A 14386-nucleotide genomic window follows, 5' to 3' on the forward strand; every position below is an offset into this window, starting at 1 on the left:
TTACAACAGACTTTTGTTCAGATTACATGCGGCCAAGAAGAAAATAGAGTAAAGCATTTAAAGCATTAAAAGAAAAAAAACAACCAAGAATTCTGTATCCAGTGAAATTGTCCTTCAAAAATGAGAGACATTTTCTCAAATACAAATTGAAGGAATTTGTCACCAGTAGACTTGCCTTGAAATGAATGTTAAGATCCAGCCAAGATGGAGGCATAGGTGGATGTACCATACCTCCACGCACAACCAAGATTAGAACAAGAACAATTTAGAGGCAGAATAACACCCAGAACTGATATAGAACTTATCTGAATGGAAGTAGGACAGCCAAGAAGTTGAAGTAGACCCATTCATCCAGACCAGTAGGAGGGGCAGAGAGGAGCAGCCGGGCATGGGTCACGGTGAGGAGAGCAAAGAGTTGGGTGCATAAGGCAACTGGGGGTGCGTAAGACATCTGGGGCACGCAAGATCGCAGCAGGTGGACCCTGAGTACGCAAGCGGCAGCTGGCAGACCCAGTGAGGCAGCGATTGTGGAGCAGGCAGAGCACAAAACCTAGGATCCCAGAGAAGGGACTGAGGTCCCACAGAGAAGGGAGCTACCACCATTGTTCCCTCCCGCCCCTGCCCCCACATATAACGTCACAATCTAGCAACTGGGGTGCCCAGCCCTGGTGAACACCTAAGGCTCTGCCCCTCACCATAACAGAAGCGACTAGACCGGAAAAAAAAAAAAGAGAGAAAGAGAGAGACATGTCTCAAACAGAAGAACAGATCAATGCCCCAGGACTCAACATTTTAAGCGACCGAGAGATAGCCAATCTATCAGATGCACAGTTCAAAACACTGGTGATCAGGAAGCTCACAGAATTGGTTGATTCTGGGCACAAATTAGATGAAAAAATGCAGGTTACCATAAAAGAAATGAAGGAAAATGCACAGAGAACCAACAGTGATGGGAAAACTGGGACTCAAAACAATAGAGTGGACCAGAAGGAAGAAAAAAACAACCAAACAGCAAAGAATGGAGAAATAAGAATTCAAAAAAACAAGGAGAAGATTAGGAACCTCCAGGACATCTTTAAACGTTCCAACATCTGAATTATTGGGGTACCGGAAGGGGAAGAGGAAAAGCAACAGATTGAACACATATTTGAACAAATAATAAAGGAGAACTTCCCCATTCTGGCAAAGGAAATAGACTTCCAGGAAATCCAGGAAGCTCAGAGAGTCCCAAAGAAGTTGGACCCAAGAAGAAACACACCAAGGCACATCATAATTACATTAGCCAAGGTAAAAATGAAGGAGAGAATCTTAGAAGCAGCAAGAGATAAGGGGACAGTCACCTACAAAGGAGTTCCCATCAGACTGTCAGCTGATTTCTCAAAAGAGACCTTACAGGCAAGAAGGGGCTGGAAAGAAGTATTCCAAGTCATGAAAGACAAGGACCTCCATCCAAGATTGCTCTATTCAGCAAAGCTTTCATTTAGAATGGAAGGGCAGATAAAGTGCTTCTCAGATAAGGTCAAGTTAAAGGAGTTCATCATCACCAAGCCCTTATTTTATGAAATGTTAAAGGGATTTATCTAAGAAAAGAAGATATAAAAAACCATGTATACTAAAAGGACAGCAAACTCACAAATATTAACAACCACACCTAAAGCAAAACCAAAAGAAACTAAGTAAACAATTAGAACAGGAACAGAACCACAGAAATGGAGGGCACATGGAGGGTTAGCAGCAGGAGGGTGGGAGGAGGAGAGAGGGGTAAAAGGTATAGAGAATAAGTAGCATAGAATGTAGGTTGAAAATAGATAGGGGGAGGGCAAGAATAGTATGGGAAATGTAGAAGCTAAAGAACTCATAAGTATGACACATGGACATGAACTAAAGGGGGGAAACGTGGGTGGGAGGGGGATACAGGGTGGAGGGGAGAGAAGGGGGAAATCGGACAACTGTAATAGCATAATCAATAAAATATATTAAAAAAAGAAATACAGGTGAAATAAAATCTTTATTCTGTATTTTAATAGATCTAATAGATAAGTTTCTCAATAATAATAGTAGTGATGTATTTGGTGATTATAGCTTATAGATAAGTGAAATAAATGACAGCAATATCATAAGGGGATGGGAGGGAGGAACGGGGAACATTCTGTTATAGGATGTCTACGCTACCCATTGAGCTATAGAGTGTTACTTTAAAGTGGACTTGTATTATTGGTAAATGCATATGAAAAATCTGAATGACCCACAGACATGGACAAACGTGTGGGAACTGACTATGGGAGGGGGATGGTAGGATAGGTCAAGGGGGTAAAAGCAGGAAAAAATTGGGACATATGTAATAGAATAACAATTAAATGTAATTTTAAAAATAAAAATTAAAAAAGACTGGGGGGCCAACAACTGAATGTTTTTTAAAATAACATAGAATAACACCACAGAGAAAATAAACCTAGGGTTACTACTTGTTTCTCCTTTTATTAATAACTTTGATATACATTTATTTATTTATTTATTTATTTAAATATATTGCAGCGACATTGGTTAATAAGACTATATAAGTTTCAAGTGTATAATTCTATAATATATCATCTGTATATTGCATTGTATATTCACCCCCCAAAGTCAAATCTCCTTCCATCACCATACATTTGACCTCCTTTGCCCTTTACCACCTCCCCCCACCTCCTTTCTTTGAGAGTACTAGTTAACTCCTTGGTTTTCCTTTACTTACAGTATCTGTTAGACACTGTGTCTTTTAGAACTATATATTTCCAGTTTTGGCTCCTCCAATTGCTCTATTTTTTGCTGCTCATGTTTTGGCAAGATGGTGAATAAGTTAAACAAAAAAAACACTGTCGGTAACGATGAAAGAATTGATCCAACAATTAAACATGTGAAAATGTGACAAAATTTCTATAACCCTGGTCTCACTATGAACACACATATTGGGCATTAGTTGATTATAACAACTCTGTTCCGGTGAGTGTGATAATACTAGCAATAAAAACATACGTGCAAGCCCTGGCTGGCATAGCTCAGTGGATTGAGTGCGGGCTGGGAACCAAAGTGTCCCAGGTTCGATTCCCAGCCAGGGTACATTCCTGGGTTGCGGGCCATAGCCCCCAGCAACCACACATTGATGTTTCTCTCCCTCCCTTTCTCTCTCTCTCTCTCTCTCTCTCTCTCCCTCCCCTCTCTAAAAAATAAATAAATGAAATCTTTAAAAAAAAAAAAGACATACGTGCATCTCCAGTACCTGGAACAATATCTAGCATATTGCAAGTATTCATTACTTATTGAATAAATAAATGGGTTGATAATTTAAAAAAGAATATTCAATATCAGATAAGTAACAAAACACGTATAAAGGACTCATGGACAAAGATAATGTGGGGGGAGGATTGATTGTGGGAGGTGGGGGGTGAGTAGGGCAGGGGAGGGTAATGAGGGAAAAATGGGGATAACTGTAGTCAAACAATAAAAAAGTAACAAAAGTTTTAAAATAAATTTTATTGGTCAACTTGCTTTAAAATCCATCTCACAAATAAAATTAAGTCTCCTACACTAGTTTGCATTTCTGAAATACAGCTTCACAGAAGTGTTATAAGTATGCCTGGGAAACGTCTTACATCTGGCACCTCACAAGGTGTCAAGACCAGGTGTCTAAGTCTTTAAACATAAAACACCCATTTGTCTCCCTTGTGAAAAAAATACTTTGAAAGTTTTCCAAATATGTACACAGACTTAGGCAGCCTTACCCCATGATTAAGGCCAGTTCCATGTAAGTTTAATACAACTTTTCAAAATATCAAGGAATGATAGTGAACTCAAATGAAGTGAGCAAAATCTGCTCCTAATCTTAATTTCATACAGTTTGGCACTAAAAAAAAACCCTGTTATATACTAAACTATCCTTTCTATAAAAGCCAGGAGAGACAAGTAAGATAAGTCTTCTCTGACAACTCATCTCCTTCACATTACTCATTAGGTACACTGCTTCCTACATTCTCTTAGAGAGTACCCTAAACTCATCTCCACCACAAGGCTTATTGAAAGTCTTATTTATCTCTCTCCCCAACTACACTGAGTTCCTTAAAAGCATTTAGCAAAAATAAATGGCTGGTACAAATAGGTACTCAATGTGCTTGCTGAATGAATAAACAATTCAAGGTATCCCAAATATTTTCTTTGACTAAGTTTACAGAAATCATTTGCATGAGGAGGGACAGCTGTAGAAGACAGGGCTAATTCTGCTCACTGTATACCAATCAACAACATTTGGATTTATTTACTTTTCCTATACCCTCATTGTCATTTATTTGTTATGAGCTATGTATCAATATAGCTTATCCAGAAAAAAAACAAGTTTAACTTAACTATAAAAATATTGGCATGACTGTGAGCCCACACTGAGGTGAAAATTCACATTCAAGACCTATCTGGCTACAGCATACCCTTTTCCTACATATAGTATTATACAATGCTAACACCAACCAAATTAGTAAATTAAAATGCCTATCTTTCTAGGCATAAAGATGTCAGGGAAATTTTTTTACCTCTTGAGGCTGGCATTCCAGCATTAGAAATTTCACATAATCAATGAATTTTCTTCCTCATTGAATAATAGCACACAGTTTTAAATCATTTAATGGCAACCATTTCATATTAGAGGTATGAAGTGATTCTAAAGAAAAAAATATGACTTCCATTCTAATGTCTTTGCAAAAATAACATGAATTGTTATCAAGGTGACATATAAATATCAACTTACATTAAGTTTAGGGACAAAAGGCGAGAGAAATGCAATGACTTCTAGTGCTTTAGTTGGATGAAATCTTGCAAAGCAAATATAATTTCAAAATGATTGTGGAATTTATTTGCTTGTTCTGTCTTTCCTTAACATTACAATGCTAAGAATGAAAAAAGTGTGCATTGAAATACATTATATATTATAAAACTGATTAACACAACAAACCTTTACTACCAGACTATAAGGGGATAATATATATTTAATAGTCAATGAAAATTTATATGTTAGAGATCAAAACCAAGTAGATTTTTTTTGTGTCCTTTCACCTAAAGTAAAAAGCACAAAAGCTTAATTCTAGTTAACTACCAACTTTAAATTTAAAAGGTTAAAAATCTTAATGTAAACCACTTTGAAACCAGAGATAAATTGAATACATTCAACAACTATTTACTGAGTGTTTCCTAGGAGTTAGGGTTTGGGAATAGAGAAGTGAATCAAATAGACAAAAATCCTTTCCCTCATAAAATTTATACTGTATGTATTTGAGACAGATAAGAAATAAGAACAAGTAAATTATACATGTTATAAGGTGATAGGTAGTATAGAGAAAGCCAGCCAGCGGGAAGGGTGCAATTTTAAACAGAATGATGCAGGGAAGCCTTCACTGAGATCGTGACAAGTGGGTAAAGACTTGGAGGAGGGAGGGGAAAGGGAAAGGGAAAAGCCTGTGTGTTCAAGACAAGGTCAAAGAACCTGAAATGAGAATGTATTTTAAGTGGACAAATATAGCAAGATTTGGAATGCCCATTGAACAAAGCCTTTCATTGAATTCACCTACGTTTCCTATTTGTTTATAATTCAAGTAGCAGAAAATATCATCAAGCTGTTTTCTTTGTTTAGGGAAGTTACAATGTTTTGGAAAAGAGGAAAATGCATAGTTTTCAAACAAATCACCTAATTTACCATAACTGCCTTTTCACACTTCCTAGAGCACTTATTATCTTCATGTCTACATGTTTAATATTCAGCCCAAAGCTTACAATTATTGTTATTTTTGTTTTCACCATGACACCAAAAGCTGCATCTGTAAGATGTCTGCACACAGAATGTGCTACAAGAGGCCCCGTCACTGCCCTACACACTTGGATAACATTCCTTTAGATCAGAGAGGAATGCGGTGTGGTGATTAAGAGCACGGGCTCTGGAGACAGGCTGTCTGAATTTGACTCTCTGCCCTGCCACTTGCTAGTTGGGGAGCTACAGAAATTTACTTAATCTCTCTGTGCCTCTGTTTCTTAGCCAAAAAATGGGGATAATAATTGTAAGGATGTCACAGAACTGTTTTGAGCATTAAAAGTATGTAAAAGCACTTCAAACAGAGCCTGGTATATACCTTAAAAATGTTAACGGTGAAGGGATTGAAAAGTATAGAACTGACAGTCACAAAACAGTCATGGGGAAATAAAGTACAGCACAGGGAATACAGCCGATAATGTTATAAAAACTGCGTGGTGTCCGGTGAGTGCTAGAAATGTCAAGGGGAACTCTGCAAAGTACATGATGGCCAACACCTATTCTGTATGTCTGAAACTAATACAAAATAACACCAAATGTAAACTATAACTTTAAAAAATTTTAAAAAGAAAACATACACTAGCTGTCATGAGAGTTGTTATTGCTATTAATATTGATAGAACACATCTTGTGGGGATTTTGTTGTATCATAACCACAATAAAAGTAATTATGATTCTTAGTTTTTAACATGTATCCCCTTGATGGCAATAGTAAAATGCATTCTTTGATTTCTGAAGATTCAAATTTATGATAAGATTTGAATGCATATCAAGTATTCATTCTAGTATTTAAATAGACATTTCTCTTAGGTGACAAGCCTGTACAGCATGCTACTGTGCAAAACAACAGGAGATTAAACCAAGCACATCAAAAAAAGGATGAAATCTAGAGACTCAGTAAGCACGGGTTGCATGAGGCTACTGCCAATATAATAGCACAGTGTTTTACAGGAAACTTTTTTTTAATGAGTAGAAAGGTATACTCTCAAATAACAATTAAAAGTATACTAAAGACATAAACCAGTAACAATCATTTACTATCAAGTATTATGTGCTGTACTTAACTGTGGGTGCTACACTTTTGTATGACTGGCAGCACAGAGAGTTAAAGAACAGGGAGCAGGTACAGTGTGGAGACACTGGACAAAGGAGGATTCTCGTTCCAGGCAGGATGGGGAAGGATGGCATGAGATTTCATCACACTACTCAGAACAGTGCAAAATTTAAAACTCTAGGAGTTGTTTATTTCTAAAATTTTCCATTTAATATTTTTGGACTGCAATTAACTGCAGGTAACAAACTGCAGATAAGGGGGGACTGGTATACAGAGGATACCTGGAGGGGTGGAGGGTGGCAAGAGAAAGGCACAGTGCATGGGCCAGATCAGAAAGGGATTTATATGTGGAAGGTGAAAACAGTTAAAAAGGGGTAGAGATAAGTTCTCAGAGACTTATTACTATGATACAAAAGAAACTAGATGTTACTGAAGGGTTCTGTATGGTGATAAATAGACAAAGTGGTCAACGTCTAGGGAAGTTGGGTTATGGTTGTGGAAATGGACTCAGCATGTAGATCAAGGACATAACAGAGGAGCCATCTGAACAGATTTAGTAATGGATCTGTTCTTAAGATGTATGCACAGGAAAACATGGGAGATCATAGAAAATACTCAAGAAGAAAAATTATTTCAATTACTGCATTGGAATATAATCAGCTGGTACTGATACAGATCTTTTAAAAAGAAAAAGAGAAATAGTGAAGAACTGGACTAGGTGATTGACGTAAATGGCTTATATAAACCGAAGTCTCATTTAATCTCTGCAAGTTAATCCAATACAAGTTCTTCCAATGCAAGTTCTTAGACTCTTTGTATCATCCTTTATTAAGGAAGTAATTAGTATAATGAACTTGTTTTGAAGGTGACTATACAATGAATATGCAGCACAGGGAATATAATACAAGGCAAATAAAAACTTTTGTGATATTTTTTTCCTCTTGAATTAATCACCTTGTCTCTTGAGCTCCTGATAAAATAAACTTCAGGCAAAACAAGAAAAAGCTAAAGTTATTGCAAAACAAAATAGTTCAAAATGTTGAGTGAGAAAGTAATTCTTCTGGGTCAAGTATAATTAATTATATGATGTGATGATCAAACATTTTTGACTAACTCATAATGACCACAATTATCAATGAATCACTGAATTTTATGATACACATCAGTCCTAAATGTTTAAACAAAATACAGCTTCTTCACTACCTTAATAGAATCCTAAAGTTAGAACACTTCAGAGAATGCTTAATTATAATCCATCTTCCCACTCGAGGCAGAAATCTTTATATTTAAGCACACCTGCCCATTCACTTGGAGTGCCAGAGAGGTCACAAATAATATTAACAACAAAAACAACCAGGAATGATAACTACTGAGTGATTTTACGTGGATGCATTGTTGTAAGTACTTTTATATTTCTGGACAATTCCAACTATTAAATGTTCTCTCTAATATTAAACCAAATTTGCCAGTATGTAATTTTTAATTAAATTATTGGTCCCCATCATTCTTCCTGGGGAAAATTACAGTTACTATTCATAGCACTTACTTTTAATATTTAATCTTAGTCATCATAACAACCCTATGATGTAGATACTGTTATTATTCTTCACATTTTTGGGGCGAGAGAAACTAAGCCTTAGGGAAGGTAAGTAAGCTTCCCAAGGTTACAAATGTAGTTTGATGGAGCCAAAAACTGACTTCAAAGCCCAGGATTTGCTTACCTCATGTCTATGAGACATGGGCTTTATACACTAACAAAATCAAGCTTCTGCACTTCCTGAACTGAGAGTCGGATCCCAACCCATGGCAAACTCCCTGAAGTGAGAAAAGTCATGCTATGACAGGGACTACAGACCTACCCCAAGCAACACCACTCTACCATGTCACTCAGCAAGACAGCCTTTCTTCCATTCAAATTTCTACACATCAAAATCTAATCATATTGGTTAACAATAATTTTTTATTGTTATTCAAATACAGTTGTCTCCATTTTCCCCACACCTCAGCCATCCCCATGTCCCACCCTTGATCCTACCCCCTTCTGGCTTTGTCTATGTGTCCTTTAAACATGTTCCTGACAACCCTTCCCCTTTTTCCCCCCATTATCCCCTCCCACTTCCCCTCTGGCTACTCTCAGTTTGTTCTTGATTTCACTGTCTCACTGTACCCTGAGAATCCTGAAACACCAATTCAGAAGAACCTATGCACCCCAATGTTCATAGCAGCACAATTTACAATAGCCAAGTGGTGGAAGCAACCTAAGTGCCCATCAGTAAATGAGTCAATCAAAAAACTATGGAACATTTACTCAATGGAATACTATGCAGTAGAAAGAAGGACCTCCTACCCTTCGAGACAGCATGGATGGATCTGGTTAACAATAAATTTGACTGTTGTTTATTTTGTTTCTATCCACAAATGTGGCAGTCTGTACCATCTATTTTGTAGGATATAGTTTTATTTTGACTAAAGATGTAAAAAAAATGGGTCATCATCTGTGGATGCCACAAATAAAGTCTTAAGAATTAATCACTACATTATGGTTAAATCATTGCATGCTGTGTTAATTCTGACTGGCTTTATAATTTGTGAAATAAAAATAACAATGATGAAAAGCTAATAAGTTAGCCAGAATGTGATCATCTTGGCAATACAATTATTTTGTTTTTATGTCTTGATTGTGGCAAATTTTACACAAATTTTGTAACAGCTTTCAGTAATGAGACTTTGACATCTATCAGCTCAGAAAATATTTACTACCAACTTAAATTAAGTGTAGTTAGTTTACTTTATGTAACATTCTGACTTTACTATGTCTAGCCCCTCAAGGGGTAATCTGTCAGACTTGAGAAAATCGGGTATTCATCACTCACCACATCCTTATGGCTCTTCTTTCAACATGAAAAGTGTGGTAGTAACTCATCAAAAGTAGGGCCTGTTTGAACTTTAATTTTCTAGTATGATGAAAGATTTTGGCCAGTCCAGTCACATTCTCTTGTGCAATCTCCAGTTGAATAGCTCAATCTAGTTTAACAAATATTTATTGTGCATCTATTTTGTGCCAGAAATTGACATAGAAACTTGTTCATAAAATGAACAAATGAGATCCCTGTTCTTGAGGGAATATATATTTTAGTAACTGAGATACACAGTAAGTAAAAAAGGGTAATGAATACATAAATTATATAAGTTATATAATAAGAAAAAGTATAGCAAAGCAAGAGTATCGGGAGAGCCAGGGTGGGGAGAAGATGGGGCAGACTTCAGTATTTGTATGAGGAAATCAGGATAAGCCTCAAAAGAAAGTTAAGATCTCAACAAATACTGAGAATGATTAGCTTGCTAACCAAGCAGATTTCTTGGGGAAGAGTACTTCAGACAGAGGGTATTCTGTGTTGGAAACCTGCTTTGAGATTCAACAACAGCAGAGGCAGGGTAGAGAGAGTGGCTGCAGCAGAGTGAGTCTGAGGCCACGAAGGCCCATTAGAGGGGCTCCGGCCTTTGCTAACTGAAATGTAGTGGTCATCAACAATAAGGTAGATCAAGGTATGATATAAATTGCAAATTAGATTTCACATTTCCTATAGAATGTTTTTACAAGGAATTGATGGATTGAAAAGAGTCCCCTTAAATGCCTGAACTTACCCCCAACCAACTTTCTAATATCTTTTTCTTAATTATTTTTCCTTTTAGCATCTTTAATCTCCCATAATGAAATTACATGTATCTTGTTCAAATATTGTTATACTAGTTCCTCATCAAACCAGCCATACAGACAGTCTTTAAAACTAAGAACTAAACTACTTTCATATATGCACAACTTGTTTCATCTTTATTTATAAATACATATTAAGTAAAGAAGGCAAGAAAAAAATTAAGAAGACTTTATTTTGACCCATAAGACATTGCTAGTGATAGTGTATTGTGGGGGTTTTTTTTTAGATTAATCTCTGAACATAACAAAGTAATTTACATTGGGTTTCTTTTTTATTATTACCAATAAGCAGTTATATTCATTCTTATTTTCTAACTTATTACATATGGTATATATAGATGGAAAACAAGAAACCAGCTCTTAAGAGACTCCGCGTCATCTTGCTAAATGAAAGTCAAGAGAAAAGACCAAGAACAGAGACAGGAGAAGCACAGTATATAGATTGTTTTTAAACAGTAATTATTTTCTTTAGTAAGTATAATTTAGCTTTAATAACTCAGATAAAATATTAAGGAAGTACTCTTATATCAATGTTTATTCAAAGGGAAATGACAGGTACTAATAAATGCAATAGGAATTTATTAAAATACTTTTCTTCTTTAGAGGAAATATAAACTCTAACACAAATGCATCTATGTAATTAAAGCTCGAATATTTACTTTACTACAAGCAGAGCCACTTTATTTGGAAAATTGTATGTTTCTCTAGTTTACACTAGAGAACCACCATTGCTTCAGATGTATGTCACATAGTTTCATGAAGATTAGGCTCTGTGTTATGTAATGCTTTTAACAGTAGTTACTTTGTACCCACTATGTGCTCTAGTACAATGTAGGATGGCCAGAAAAAAAAAGTAGTCCCTTGAAATAAAGTTCTTTTTCTGACACAACTCACACTCTAGTTAAAGGAACACAGGGCAACAAAATAATACATTTCATAAGACTCATACAAATAGAATAAAACCAGTGTAAAATAATTACGACTATGCTAAACAAATTTTGAATTAATGCAATCAAAATTAATGAGTAGAATAAAATAGGATTAGGAGAGAAAAGCATCTAAAAAGAAAGAACTGTAAACCATGTTCAGAAAGAAACCGTATATTTGACTTGTTCCTCCAAGTCAATTGGCACACCCACAGTTGGGCTAAGTTGTAGGCAAAGATGCAAAAATAGCATCAAAATGCTTAAGTATGTATCCACCTTCAATACTTTAGAAAATATAAATGTATATATATTTACAAAAATATACATATAATGCATTCCTGTGGATTTCTAATTATTATATGGCCTGTTTTTTCAATCACTTGAATAAAAAGCAAAAAAGAAAAGACATAAATAGAAATAGTTGGCATTCTGAAAAAAAAATGTGGCTATAGTTAAATTGTGAATCAGATCTTTCTTTGGATGGAAAAATGGAAAAAATTGTGAGTCATAAATGTGATTTGAGTCATGTTCCTTAGCAACATGGTTGCTGATTTTTCTCACATTGACAGAGATTCTTTCCATTTGATTTTGTTTTTAAATAATTTACATCACCTTTAGACACAGGGAAGAATAGAGGGGCTGTCCCATAGAGTCATATGTTTTCATTAAATTTCTTCTAAAAATCAAAGCATGATGATTAAAGTGACAGGTAAAATGCAAAATGCTTCACAGATTTACATATAAAACCATCTAAGTTATAAATATATGCACTCATCTAACGAAGGAACTAGGCCTACAAGGCAATGACTGAAACAGGTGGAGAGGGCAGCGCAGAGAGTCAGCCATGGAATTAACCACAGCAGTAGTGGCAGGAAGAAGGATAACGGGGAGGTAATGAGACCATTCCCATGGGGAAGCCGCAGTGGAGAAACTGTTTAACTGCCACCCTGTGTAAGGGTAGACAGCACATAAGCCTACATACCTGATGACTTCCTTAGAAAGAGAGGACGTTATTAATAATAATAATAATTAATAAATTTAGCAAATCTGGTCATCATAAACAGGGGCTCTCTCTTGTTCCTTTAAAATCTGATGTAACCTTTAAGAAATTTGACAAAATTAATAGCATCTTTGAACAGTCTGCTCCATCTTAGTCAGACAGTTGAAGCTTTAGTTCAATAACGAACCAGTGATGGGAGCACCATATTATGCCAACATCATCCCACCTTGCAGCATATGGCAGACAGTATGGCTTCAGACTAAGATTATTTCTCTTAAATGTTATGTGAGAGGTCATAATAAAATTTGAGATAGTGGTCAAGGTTAAAGGAGGTTATCTAAATATTACAATAATCATCTTTGTGGCCATTCCCAGTGCTTGTAAATTTAAAGTGGAAAAGGAAAAAAATATATAGTCCTTGCTGAATGCTTTTACTTTTCATTAAAAAAATTTATAGTAGCTTTTTAAAGCTCACTTAAGGTACAGTTTTTTTCCCCTCATTTAGTTAATAAATTAATTAATATAAAGAATTTTAGGCAGCAAAGTTGAGCTGTCACTTATTAACTTTCAGGGGCAACTGGTTCTAGAAAAAAGAAAGCTACTATAGGAAGAACAACCATAAAAATGAACACAAGTATTTAAGTAGTACATACATATGGGGACTTTAACATACACTTAGCAGTTTGTAAGGACTGTAAGAGCTTTAATATTTCCTGAAGTTAAATCACACAAAAAGAAGAAATTCTTTAAATACCAGAGTTCTTTCATTCATACCTATCATTTTAAAATATATAAGTAAAACAAATCAAGTTCACTCATTCATCTAACAAATATTTACTGGGTATTTATCACATACTAGATAATATTTTTAAAACCAAGAATATGGCAGTGAAGGAAAGAAAAAATTCCCTGCTTTCAGGGAATTTACAGTACATGAATGTAGACAGAACATAAATAAATTAATTAATATAAATATGTCAGATATTGATAAATGAAGAGAAAAATGAGTTGGGGGTAAAATTTTAGTGTATAGGTTTATCCAGGAATGTCTCATTGAGAAAGTGATACTTGAGGAAATTTTAAAGGAGAAGAGACAGCTTCTCTCTTAGCCATGTGGAAGACTGGGCAGAGGATGGGGGACGTTCTAAGTAGAAGGAATGATAAACCTTGAGGCATTAGCATGTCTGGCTTGAACTCGAAAAAGAGCAAACAGGCCAGTGTGGCTAGAACAAAGTAAGTAAGGGGATGAACTTGTAGGAGGTAAGGTGAGAAAGGTAACAGGGAGTCAGATGGTCCAGGGCCTTTCATGCTATTGCAAGGACTTATTTTTATTCTGAATAAAATGATAAGCCATTGTAGGGTTGTGAGCTGAGAAATTACTTAACAGAATCATTCTACCTTTTGTGTTGAAAATGGGCTAAAGTGTACCAAGGTGGGAGGCAGTCAGACTAGTAGATTATTACAGTAGTCAGGGAAAAGAGGATCAAATAAGGGAAATAATAGTACGGGCAATGAGAAATGGTTAGATTCTTGAAGTTAAGGCTAACAAGCTTTGCAGGCAGAATGGGTCTGGAGTGATAACTCCCGTGTTGTTAGTCTCGGGAACAGGAAGAAGGCGGCTGTCGTTTGCTGAGATGAGAAACACTGCAGCAAAGCAGGGCTGGGAGCGGGGGCAGGTCAGGGGTCCAATCTTGGACATGGGAACACCCGGGCACTGAGAGGGCGCAGAGCTGACAGTGACACCAGGAGACCTGAAGCATCGAGACGCTGTCCCTTCTTGTTAGAAGCACATGGAGGCCAGTAATAAGTGAAGCTCTATCACATGAATGGGTCCACTGGGACCACAGACCCACTTGGTGGTGAT

The 14386-nt window shown here is 36.2% G+C and overlaps 1 protein-coding gene across 1 annotated transcript in view; it reads right to left on the reverse strand.

Moving 5' to 3' along the window:
* ME1 (malic enzyme 1) overlaps positions 1 to 14386 on the reverse strand; it is a 172623-nt gene that overhangs the window by 72965 nt on the left and 85272 nt on the right. The window lies entirely within an intron of this gene.

Source organism: Phyllostomus discolor, chromosome 4 (assembly GCF_004126475.2).
Source record: "Phyllostomus discolor isolate MPI-MPIP mPhyDis1 chromosome 4, mPhyDis1.pri.v3, whole genome shotgun sequence".
NCBI lineage: Eukaryota > Metazoa > Chordata > Mammalia > Chiroptera > Phyllostomidae > Phyllostomus > Phyllostomus discolor.